Source organism: Panulirus ornatus, chromosome 14 (genome assembly GCF_036320965.1).
Source record: "Panulirus ornatus isolate Po-2019 chromosome 14, ASM3632096v1, whole genome shotgun sequence".
Taxonomy (NCBI): Eukaryota; Metazoa; Arthropoda; class Malacostraca; order Decapoda; family Palinuridae; genus Panulirus; species Panulirus ornatus.
This window is the reverse complement of record NC_092237.1, coordinates 25438916-25451415: the sequence shown is the minus strand read 5'-3', so window position 1 is coordinate 25451415 and position 12500 is coordinate 25438916. Positions and strand designations below refer to the sequence as shown.

The following is a 12500-nucleotide window of genomic DNA, read 5'->3' as shown; positions in this document are numbered from 1 at the left end:
ATCACGTACATTCTTCAAAGCATTCAACTAGTCCACACATCCTCTACCACTTTTAAAACCATATGCCTTTACCCTTTCAATCAATACCCTTCCATATAACTTCCTAGGAATACTCAACAAATTTATGCCTTTGTAATTTGAACACTCACCTTTATCCCTTTTGCCTTTGTACACTGGCATAATTCATGCATTCCGCCAATCCTCAGGCACTTCACCATGATCCACTCTCACATTCAATATCCTTACTAACCAATCACAACACAATTACCCCCTTTTTAAGATAAATTCCACTGTAATACCATCCAAACCAGCCGCCTTACCGGCTTTCATGTTAAGTAAAGTTCTCACTTCCTCTTCTCTGTTTACCAAATCTTTCTCCCTGATTCTCTAACTTCGTACACCAGCCCGACCAAAACACACTAAATCAAGCACATTCAACAAACCTTTGAAATACTCACTCCATCTCCTCACTTTATCACTACTTGTTATTACCTCCCCATTTGCACCCCCTCACAAATGATCCCATTTTTTTCTCTTGTCTTCCATAACATTTTTTATTCTCCCTTAAATCTAATGATACTCCTTCACCCCAACTCTCATTTGCCCTCATTTTCACCTCTTGCACCTTTCTCTTGACCTCCTGGCGTTTTCTTTTATACATCTCCCAGCCATTTGCACTACTTCGCTGGAAAAATCGTCCAAACGCCTCTCTCTTCTCTTTCAATAACAACCTTAACTCTTCATCCCACACTCACTACTCTTTCTAATCTGCACACCTCCCATCATTCTCATGCCACATGCATCTTTTGCACAAGCCATCACTGCTTCCCTAAATACTTCCCATTCCTCCTCACTCCCCTCACGTCATTTGCTCTCACCTTTTGCCATTCTGCACTCAAAGCGTCCTGACACTTCCTTACACGTCTCTTTCCAAGCTCATTTACTCTCACCACTCTCTTCTCCCCAACATTTTCTCTTTTTCTACTACAAATCTTTCCAATTCTTCACCTTTGCCTTCACAAGATAGTGATCAGACATCCATCCAGCTGCTCCTCTCAGCACTTTAACATATCTTACACGCCTACCAATTAACAAGTAATCCAATAATGTCCTTTGACCATATCTCCTTCTCCCATCTTTATACTTATGTATATCTCTCTTTTTAAACCAGGTATTCCCAATCATCAGGCGTTTTTCAGCATGCAAATCAACAAGCTCTTCACCATTTCCATTGACAACATTGAACAATTCATGTACACAAATCATACCGTCAACTGCCACATTACTTAACTTTGCATTCAAATCACCCATCACTATAACCCAGTCTCGTGCATTAAAACCACTAACACACTCATTCTGCTGCTCCCAAAACACTTGCCTCTCATGATCTTTCTTTTCATGACCAGGTGCATAGGCACCAATAATCACCCATCTTTCTCCGTCCACTTTCAGTTTTACCCATATCAATCTAGCCTTTACTTTCTTACACTCTCTTACATACTCCTGAAACTCCTGCTTCAGGAATAGTGCTACTCCATCCTTTGCTCTTGTCCTCTCACCAACCCCTGACTTTACTCCGAAGACATTCCCAATCCACTCATCCCCTTTAACCTTGAGCTTTGCTTCACTCAGAGCCAAAACATCCAGTTTCCTTTCCTCAAACATACTACCTATTTCTCTTCTCATCTTGGTTACCTATAGTATTGAATACGACAGCGTATCTAGAGTTATCATTATTCTTCCTTATGTTCTCTAATTTTCTCAATATTATTCTATCATTAGGTGGGTGCTCAAAAACCAGTTGTCACTCCTCTTGTAATTTTGTGTGTATTCACTTATTCCACTCGTACATTTACCTTGGTTGATGGGCTTTCCGCAAAATTAGGTGACGAAAACAAACCAACCAAAATATATGTAACAATGGAATAAGTGAATGCACTCAAAATTAGAAGAGGAGTTTCATTCGTACATACGCGAGGAAAGCGATCAAGGTGTGTTCAACCTGGTGACCTCTACGAGTGCACAACCTGGCAACCTCTGCACCAAGAACTCCGACGTGTCCGGCAAACATTCATTAACAATGAATATTGTCATGATCCCAGCCTCCCTCAACTACGGTGGGTCTCAACCCCTTAACACATTAGCACAGGCTTATGTCCTTGGATATATGTTTCGGATGGTAAACTAGGATATGTAGACGCCACTACCTTACTTAAAGTCGGGAGTGATATCTATCAACAGCAAACCCAACTTAATACTTATCACATTTCAATAATAAATAGGTCAGGGTTACTAATTCACTTGAAACAATCAACAAACCAATAAATAGCAAGAAAGAACAAAGTGCAAATTATGATCTGAACACGTGGACGCGTGGGAAAAACATTTATCCTAATCAAATGTGAAATTCACCTCACGTAAATTCTTCTCTCTTTCCGTCTGTAAACAAATAATGCCTATTTCCTTATCCTTCGATACGACAATTAATCAAGGACAAATGATAACAATAAGGGCAAATACAACCTGATTATACAGAGACCTCAAAGCACAAGTGCAAGTCAAGTCACTTACTATGCAATGAACAGAGAAAGCGAATGCGGCCGTCTACCCTGCTTGCAGGCCAAGGGCTGAGAGAGCCAGTCTGCGTTTCAAAGCATATAGCTCCAGCTCCCAAAATTATTGTCTTAACATAACAAGCCCTTCTTTATACAGAAAAGTAAGAAACATAATTTTCACAATAATTGAATTATAACTCATATAACGAAATATCGTCTGTGACATAATTGAAGAAGAGAAAATTTATAACATTTTAAGAATCTGTTAGAGAAAACGTAGTGGTACGTAAAGGGGAACTGTACAAAACAAAAACGTTTCTTTTGAAGATTAAAAAAGATGAAATACATAACATCTTCTTCTTCAGAAGGGCATGAGTCATCCTCAGGTTGACTGATGACTAGTGGGCATGCGGGACAATACATCAGTTATAATATGTCTTTCCCTCTTACATGCTGAGTAACTAAATCATAATCTTGTAACATAAGTCTTAAAAAGATTAACCGCTGATTAGTACTCTCCATATTGTACAAAAATGCTAAATGATTATGATCCGTAAAAGCTAAAATGGTTTTTTAACCCTCTCATACGAATATCAAAATTCTGTAGAATCAAGATCTGAGCTAAAGCTTAATGGATGATCAATGCCTTGCTTCTCCTGCATTAACACTTCGCCGACACCGGGGTCACTAGTGTCCACATACAACTTAAGTGGTTCTTCATAATCTGGAGTACATAAGATTGGAGCAATAGCTAACATTTGTTTTATCTTAGCAAAAGTATCATTACAGTTGTCATCCTAAACATATCTTATCATTATTAGACTCGATAATGGTAATGCAAGAGTGGGAAACGTTTTCCAAAACCTTCTGTAAGAACACTCATCCGAGAAATCTCGGTAACTAATTTCTGTTTGAAGAAACAGGATATGTCACTATTCTTCCAACTTTTGCATTCAGATCGTATTTCTCCTTGTCCCACAATATAGTCTAAGTTCTCAACATGAATCTTCATAGAATCACTTATATTCAAGTTCACAGTAAGATTTGCCTTGTCTAACCTTTCCTGGCCAAGGGCACGTGTTCATCACACTCCGTAGTGCAATGTTGTCCAAAGTTGGGTACGTGTACCCTTATCGGTACGTAGCATTGTTCAAAGGGGGATGTTTGATGATTAAAAATCATTCTATTTTAATTGTATCACATGTAGGTCATAAGGCATCCTGGATCAATTACTTTACTGAGCATGCTTGTATATGGATGGGTAGATTGTTTAAGAACATAGAATAATTGAATAGCCACATTACTTACACATTTTCCAAATTAAGTGAATAACAAGAGAATAGAGCAAGAATCAAAAGGAACGACATAGAAATTAAGGGAGGATGGGAGAAGTGAAGCGAGAGAAGACGGGACCAGATGCGTACGGGAACAATGCTGAACTCCTCACTCTAGTCATTCTTGCTCAGTCTCGTCTTATGAGTGAAAGTGTGAACATCTCTTTTTCTAAATTCACATATAAGCTTACACTCAGAGTTATTTCTTTAGCAGCAAGAAATATGGATCGATAATTAAAACTTGATAGCTGTAGCAGCCGCAGCAGCAACGCAGGTGAAGGATATCATGCAGCTGTCAACAAAAAGAAAACAGACCTACCTAGATATGTGCAATACAAGGAAGATGATGTGTTTTTTGGATCCAGTTCTATGAAATCTGATTCTCTAGACGCTTTATTCTCCTTTTGTCGGGAGAGGTTGGCCGACAGTAGTATCAAACCAGTTCACCCTCAACGTCACCATAACACAAAACATCAGTGTCATGTTGGCAAGCCGGTGAAGTTTTTCCAAAGTAAACCTTCTGATTCTAAATGTTCATAGACAACAATCAAGGAAGTCTCAACGACAAGCAAAGTTTTGGAAGCATCTTTATCTGTATCTTTACTAGTTTCTAAAGCTAGAAAGCCATTTGATATAGCTGCAGAATTGATATTGCCAGCTGCTAGATAAAAGGTTGTACCTTTCACACACCAAACTGTTTCTCGAAGGGCAAATGAAATTAGTACCGATATTGTTGATCAGTATGTTTGCAAGCTGAAAAAAAGCCAGTCTTTTTTACTTCAACTTGCCGAATCGACTACGTCAGTGGATAGGCTCAACTTGTCTCGTTTGTGAGATACATCGAGGGAGATGACACAAATGAATATGTACTTTCTGCAAAAAATTATTACACACAACTGGGGAAACCATTTCCATTATCATTAATCAGTTTTCTGAACAAAGGCTCAGTTGGAAATCTTGCATTATCGTGTGTACAGACGCTGCTGCATCCATGATCAGGAAAGTGAAGGGACTCGTTGCATGCATTAAAGAGGAAAATCCTGATGTGCAGTGGTCTCATTGCATCATCCACAGAGAATTATTAGCATTCAAGAAATGAGTTCAGAGTTGCATAGAATATCAAATGATGGTGTCAAATTAATCAACCATAGAAAGTCAAGGCTATTAAATGAGCGCCTGTTCCACAGACTGTGCTAAAGCATAGAGTCTGAGCACACAGTGGTGCGCTGGCTGTCGACAGGAAAGGCACTAGAGTGCCACGTTGTTCGAGTTGCGGGATGGGGTAGGTTCCTTTTTACCAGAATATGGATCTCCATTTGCCGCATTTTTTGAAAACTACTTGTTTTGCACAATTGCCTATATCTTGCAGACATATTTAAAAACTGAATGAGCTAATTTGTCTTTGCAAGCCAGTGATACAAACACTTCCAGCTTATAAGATAAAGTTGGTGGTTTTCAAAAGAAAATATAGTTGTTAGATGCATATTTTTCCAGTAACGGTGATGAGAGAGACTGTGAAACCAATTATTGTGGAACATTTGACCAACCTTATCTATGCTTTTAAGTCACACTTTCCTGACACATATGAGAGATCTGTACAGCTGGATTGGGTAAGAAATCGATTCTTCCCATCTGAAAATAATATAAAGCTTTCTATTTGCCTTCAAGAAACACTTAGAAATATGTTCAAACCGTGGCTTCAAACTGATATATGAAAGCTCAACACACTCGATTTTTCGAGCTGTGTAAAGGAGAACCCTGACCTAAGAAAGATGGCTATGGCAAACCTGCCCTTTGGGTCTATATATCTTCCACCTCCAGTCTGGTCTCCCGCTTCTCCATGTACCCTGCATCGCTTACATATATAGCCTCTTTGTGAAAACATTTCCCTCTCATTTTTTCCATACGTCCGAACCATTTCAAGATAACCTCTTCTGATCTCTTAATCACACTTATCATATTACTTCATATCTACCTTACCCTTTCATCACTTACTCGATCAAATCACCTAACACCACATGTTGTCCTCAAACATTTCATTTCCAACACATCCACCCTCCTCCGCACAAACCAATCTATAGACCGTGCCTCGCATTTGTGTAATCTGCTGGAACTACTGTTCCTTCAAAAATACCAATTTTTGCTCTCCGAGAAAATGTTTTCTCTTTCCACACATTCCTCATCACTCCCAGAGATTTGCCCCCCTCTATCACCCCGTGACTCACTTCTGTTTCCATGGTTCCACTCGCTGCCAAGTCCTCCCCCAGATATCAAAGAACTTCACTTCCTCCCGTTTTCCTCCATTCAAACTTACATCCCAATTAACTCGTCCCTCAACCCTGCCTTTATACACACTTACTCTCAACTTTCTCTTTTCACACACCTTTCCAATTTAAGTCACCAGCTTCTTCAGTTTCTCTCTCAAATCAGACATCGCCGATGTAACATCAGCGAAAAACACATGACTTACTTCCCAAGCCCTCTCACCCACTACAGACTGCATACTCGCCTCTCTCTCCAAAACCCTGGCGTTTACCTGCCTAACAACCCCTTCCATACACAAATCAAACAGCCATGGAGACTTCACACACCCCTACCGCAGACCGACCTTCACTGAGAACCAATCACTCTTCTCTCTTCCTACTCGTAAGCATGCCTCATATCCTTGATAAAAACTTTTCCCTGCATCTAGCAGTTTGTCTCCCACACCAAAAACTCTTAACACCTTCCACAAAGCATCTCTATCAAATCTATCATATGCCTTCTCCAGATCCATAAATGCTATATACAAATGCATCTGCTTTAATAAGCATTTTCCACATATATTCTTCAAAGCAAACACCTGATCCACAAATCCTTTACCACTTCTGATTCCACACTGCTCTTCACCAATCTGATACTCTGTACATGCCTTTACCCTGTCAATCAATACCCTCTAATATAATTTCCCAGGAATACTCATAAAAAGTATACCTCTGTAATTTGAACACAATTTTTATCCCTTTTGCCTTTATACAGTTGCACTATACATGCATTCCGAAAATCGTGTTATATTTCGCGACAAACCATACATACATGGAATACTCTTACCAACCAGTCAACAACGCAGACAATCAGTGTTTTAATGAATTCCACTGCATTACCATCCAATCCCTCCGTTTGAGGGCTTTCATCTTCCGCAAAGCTTTCAAAGTTTCTCTGTTTAGGGAGAATGATTTGGTACACTGAGAAGAGGTAATAAAAGCTTTCCGGAATATGAAAGCCAGCAAGGCAGCGGGTTTGGATGTTATTGCAGTGGAAATGATTAAAAAAGGGGGTGACTGTGTTGATGATTGGTTGGTAAGGATATTTAATGTATGTATGACTCATGGTGAGGTGCCTGAGGATTGGCGGAATGCATGCATAGTGCCACTGCACAAAGGCAAAGAGGATAAAGGTGAGTGCTCAGATTACAAAGGTATAAGTTTCTTGAGTATTCCTGGGAGATTATATGGGAGGGTATTGACTGAGAGGGTGATGGCATGTACAGAGCATAAGACTAGAGAAGAACAGTGTAGCTTCAGAAGTGGTAGGCGAAGTATGCATCAGGTGTTTCCTTTGAAGAATGATTGTGAGAAATACTTAGTAAACAAAATGGATTTGAATGTAACATTTATGGATCTGGAGAAGGAATATGATACAGAGATACTATGTAGAAGATATTAAGAGTATATGGTTTGAGAGGCAGGTTATTAGAAGCAGTGAAAAGTTTTATCGACGATGTAAGGCATGTGTACGAGTAGGAAGAAAGGAAAGTGATTGGTTCTCAGTGAATGTCTGTTTGCGACAGGGTTGTGTGTTGTCTCCATGGTCGTATAATTTGTTAATGAATGAAGTTGTAAGGAAGGTGACTGCAAGAGTTTTGGAGAGAGGGTCAGGTATGCAGTCTGCTGTGGATGAGAGAGCTTGGGAAGTGAGTCAGTTGATGTTCATTGATGATACATCGCTGTTGGGTGACTCGACTGAGAAACTGCATAAGCTGGTGACTGAGTTTGGTAAAGTGTGCGAAAAAAGAAAGCTAACAGTAAATGTGAATAAGAGCAAGGTTATTAGGTACAGTGGGGTTGAGGGACAAGTCAACTGGGAGGTAAGTTTGAATGGAAAACACTGGAGTAAGTGAAGTATATTAGATATCTGACAGTGGATTTGGCAGCGAATGCAACCATGGAAGCAGAAATGACTCACAGGGTGTTAAAGGGGGCAAAAGTACTGGAAGTTTTGAAAAATGTGTGGAAGGTGAGAACATTATCTCTGAAAGCAAATATCGGTGTTTGAAGGGAATGTGGTTCCTACAATGTTATATGGTTGCGAGACGTGGGCATATATATATATATATATATATATATATATATATATATATATATATATATATATATATATATATATATATATTTTTGCTTTGTCGCTGTCTCCCGCGTTTGCGAGGTAGCGCAAGGAAACAGACGAAAGAAATGGCCCAACCCACCCCCATGCACATGTATATACATACGTCCACACACGCAAATATACATACCTAAACAGCTTTCCATGGTTTACTCCAGACGCTTCACATGCCTTGATTCAATCCACTGACAGCGCGTCAACCCCGGTATACCACATCGATCCAATTCACTCTATTCCTTGCCCTCCTTTCACCCTCCTGCATGTTCAGGCCCCGATCACACAAAATCTTTTTCACTCCATCTTTCCACCTCCAATTTGGTCTCCCTCTTCTCCTCGTTCCCTCCACCTCCGACACATATATCCTCTTGGTCAATATTTCCTCACTCATTCTCTCCATGTGACCAAACCATTTCAAAACACCCTCTTCTGCTCTCTCAACCACGCTCTTTTTATTTTCACACATCTCTCTTACCCTTACGTTACTTACTCGATCAAACCACCTCACACCACACATTGACCTCAAACATCTCATTTCCAGCACATCCATCCTCCTGCGCACAACTCTATCCATAGCCCACGCCTCGCAACCATACAACATTGTTGGAACCACTATTCCTTCAAACATACACATTTTTGCTTTCGAGATAATGTTCTCGACTTCCACACATTCTTCAAGGCTCCCAGAATTTTCGCCCCCTCCCCTACCCTATGAATCACTTCCGCTTCCATGGTTCCATCCGCTGCCAGATCCACTCCCAGATATCTAAAACACTTCACTTATTCCAGTTTTTCTCCATTCAAACTCACCTCCCAATTGACTTGACCCTCAACCCTACTGTACCTAATAACCTTGCTCTTATTCACATTTACTCTTAACTTTCTTCTTTCACACTCAGTCACCAGCTTCTGCAGTTTCTCACATGAATCAGCCACCAGCGCTGTATCATCAGCGAACAACAACTGACTCACTTCCCAAGCTCTCTCATCCCAACAGACTTCATACTTGCCCCTCTTTCCAAAACTCTTGCATTCACCTCCCTAACAACCCCATCCATAAACAAATCAAACAACCATGGAGACATAACACACCCCTGCCGCAAACCTACATTCACTGAGAACCAATCACTTTCCTCTCTTCCTACACGTACACATGCCTTACATCCTCGATAAAAAGTTCTCACTGCTTCTAACAACTTGCCTCCCACACCATATATTCTTAATACCTTCCACAGAGCATCTCTATCAACTCTATCATATGCCTTCTCCAGATCCATACAAATCCATTTGCTTTTCTAAGTATTCTCACATACATTCTTCAAAGCAAACACCTGATCCACACATCCTCTACCACTTCTGAAAACACACTGCTCTTCCCCAATCTGATGCTCTGTACATGCCTTCACCCTCTCAATCAATATCCTCCCATATAATTTACCAGGAATACTCAACAAACTTATACCTCTGTAATTTGAGCACTCACTCTTATCCCCGTTGCCTTTATACAATGGCACTATGCACGCATTCCGCCAATCCTCAGGCACCTCACCATGAGTCATACATACATTAAATAACCTTACCAACCAGTGAACAATAGAGTCACTCCCTTTTTTAATAAATTCCACTGCAATACCATCCAAACCTGCTGCCTTGCCGGCTTTCATCTTCCGCAAAGCTTTTACTACCTCTTCTCTGTATACCAAATCATTTTCCCTAACCCTGTCACTTTGCACACCACCTCGACCAAAACACCCTATATCTGCCACTCTATCATCAAACACATTCAACAAACCTTCAAAATACACACTCCATCTCCTTCTCACATCACAACTACTTGCTATCACCTCCCCATTTGCGCCCTTCACTGAAGTTCCCATTTGCTCCCTTGTCTGACGCACTTTATTTACCTCTTTCCAGAACATTTTTTATTCTCCATGAAATTTAATGATACTCTCTCACCCCAACTCTCATTTGCCCTTTTTTTCACCTCTTGCACCTTTCTCTTGACCTCCTGTGGGGGAGTGGGGGAGGAATGGGATGTATTTAGGGAATCAGTGATGGATTGCGCAAAAGATGCTTGTGGCATGAGAAGAGGGGGAGGTGGGTTGATTAGAAAGGGTAGTGAGTGGTGGGATGAAGAAGTAAGAGTATTGGCGAAAGAGAAGAGAGAGGCATTTGGACGATTTTTGCAGGGAAAAATATATATATATATATATATATATATATATATATATATATATATATATATATTATCCCTGGGGATAGGGGATTAAGAATACTTCCCACGTATTCCCTGCATGTCGTAGAAGGTGACTAAAAGGGAAGGGAGCGGGGGGCTGGAAATCCTCCCCTCTCGGTTTTTTTTTTCTTTTTTTTTTTTCCAAAAGAAGGAACAGAGGGGACCAGGTGAGGATATTCAAAAAAAGGCCCAGTCCTCTGTTCCTAACGCTTCCTCGCTAACGCGGGAAATGGCGAATAGTTTAAAAGAAAAGATTAAAAATATATATATATATATATATATATATATATATATATATATATATATATATATATATATATATATATATATATATACATATATATACATATATATATATATATCATTCATTCATACTATTCGCCATTTCCCGCGTTAGCGAGGTAGCGTTAAGAACAGAGAACTGAGCCTTTGAGGAAATATCCTCACTTGGCCCCCTTATATATATATATATATATATATGTATATATATATATATATATATTCCCTAGGGATAGGAGAGAAAGAATACTTCCCACGTATTCCCTGCGTGCCGTAGAAGGCGACTAAAAGGGAAGGGAGCGGGGGGCTGCAAATCCTCCCCTCTCTTTCTTAATTTTCCAAAAGAAGGAACAGAGAAGGGGGCCAAGTGATGTATATATATATATATATATATATATATATATATATATATATATATATATATATATATATATATATATATATATATATATTCATTCTTTCTTCTTTCAAACTATTCGCCATTTCCCGTATTAGCGAGGTAGTGTTAAGAACAGATGACTGGGCCTTTGAGGGACTACCCTCACCTGGCCCAACTCTCTGTTCCTTCTTTTGGAAAATTAAAAGAAAAAAAAAAATGAGAGGGGAGGATTTCCAGCCCCCCGCTCCCTCCCCTTTTAGTCGCCTTCTACGACACGCAGGGAATACGTGGGAAGTATTCTTGCTCCCCTATCCCCAAGGATAATATATACATATATATATATATATATATATATATATATATATATATATATTATCCCTGGGGATAGGGGAGAAAGAATACTTCCCACGTATTCCCTGCGTGTCGTAGAAGGCGACTAAAAGGGAAGGGAGCGGGAGGCTGGAAATCCTCCCCTCATTTTTTTTTATTTTTTCCAAAAGAAGAAACAGAGAAAGGGGCCAGGTGAGGATATTCCCTTAAAGGCCCAGTCCTCATCCTCTGTTCTTAACGCTACCTCGCTAATGCGGGAAATGGCGATTAGTATAAAAAAAAAAATATATATATATATATATATATATATATATATTTTTTTTTTTTTTTTTTTTGCCGCTGACTCCCGCGTTTGCGAGGTAGCGCAAGGGAACAGACGAAAGAAATGGCCCAACCCACCGCCATACACATGTATATACATACGTCCACACACGCAAATATACATACCTACACAGCTTTCCATGGTTTACCCCAGACGCTTCACATGCTTTGAATATGTGAAGCACGTCAACCCCGGTATACCACATCGATCTAATTCACTCTATTCCTTGCCCTCCTTTCACCCTCTTGCATGTTCAGACCCCGATCACTCAAAATCTTTTTCACTCCATCTTTCCACCTCCAATTTGGTCTCCCTATTCTCCTCGTTCCCTCCACCTCCGACACATATATCCTCTTGGTCAATCTTTCCTCACTCATTCTCTCCATGTGCCCAAACCATTTCAAATCACCCTCTTCTGTTCTCTCAACCACGCTCTTTTTATTTCCACACATCTCTCTTACCCTTACGTTACTTACTCGATCAAACCACCTCACACCACATATTGTCTTCAAACATCTCATTTCCAGCACATCCATCCTCCTGCGCACAACTCTAACCATAGCCCACGCCTCGCAACCATACAACATTGTTGGAACCACTATTCCTTCAAACATACCCATTTTTGCTTTCCGATATTTAATAT

The 12500-nt window shown here is 40.0% G+C and overlaps 1 protein-coding gene across 1 annotated transcript in view; it reads right to left on the bottom strand.

Moving 5' to 3' along the window:
• LOC139753519 (putative sodium-dependent multivitamin transporter) overlaps positions 1-2632 on the bottom strand; it is a 49590-nt gene extending 46958 nt beyond the window's left edge. Inside the window, exon 1 of the mRNA XM_071670165.1 lies at positions 2572-2632. The gene's annotated coding sequence lies outside the window, so the exon portion shown is untranslated. The remainder of the gene's footprint in view (positions 1-2571) is intronic.
• Between the last annotated feature and the right edge of the window lie 9868 nt (positions 2633-12500).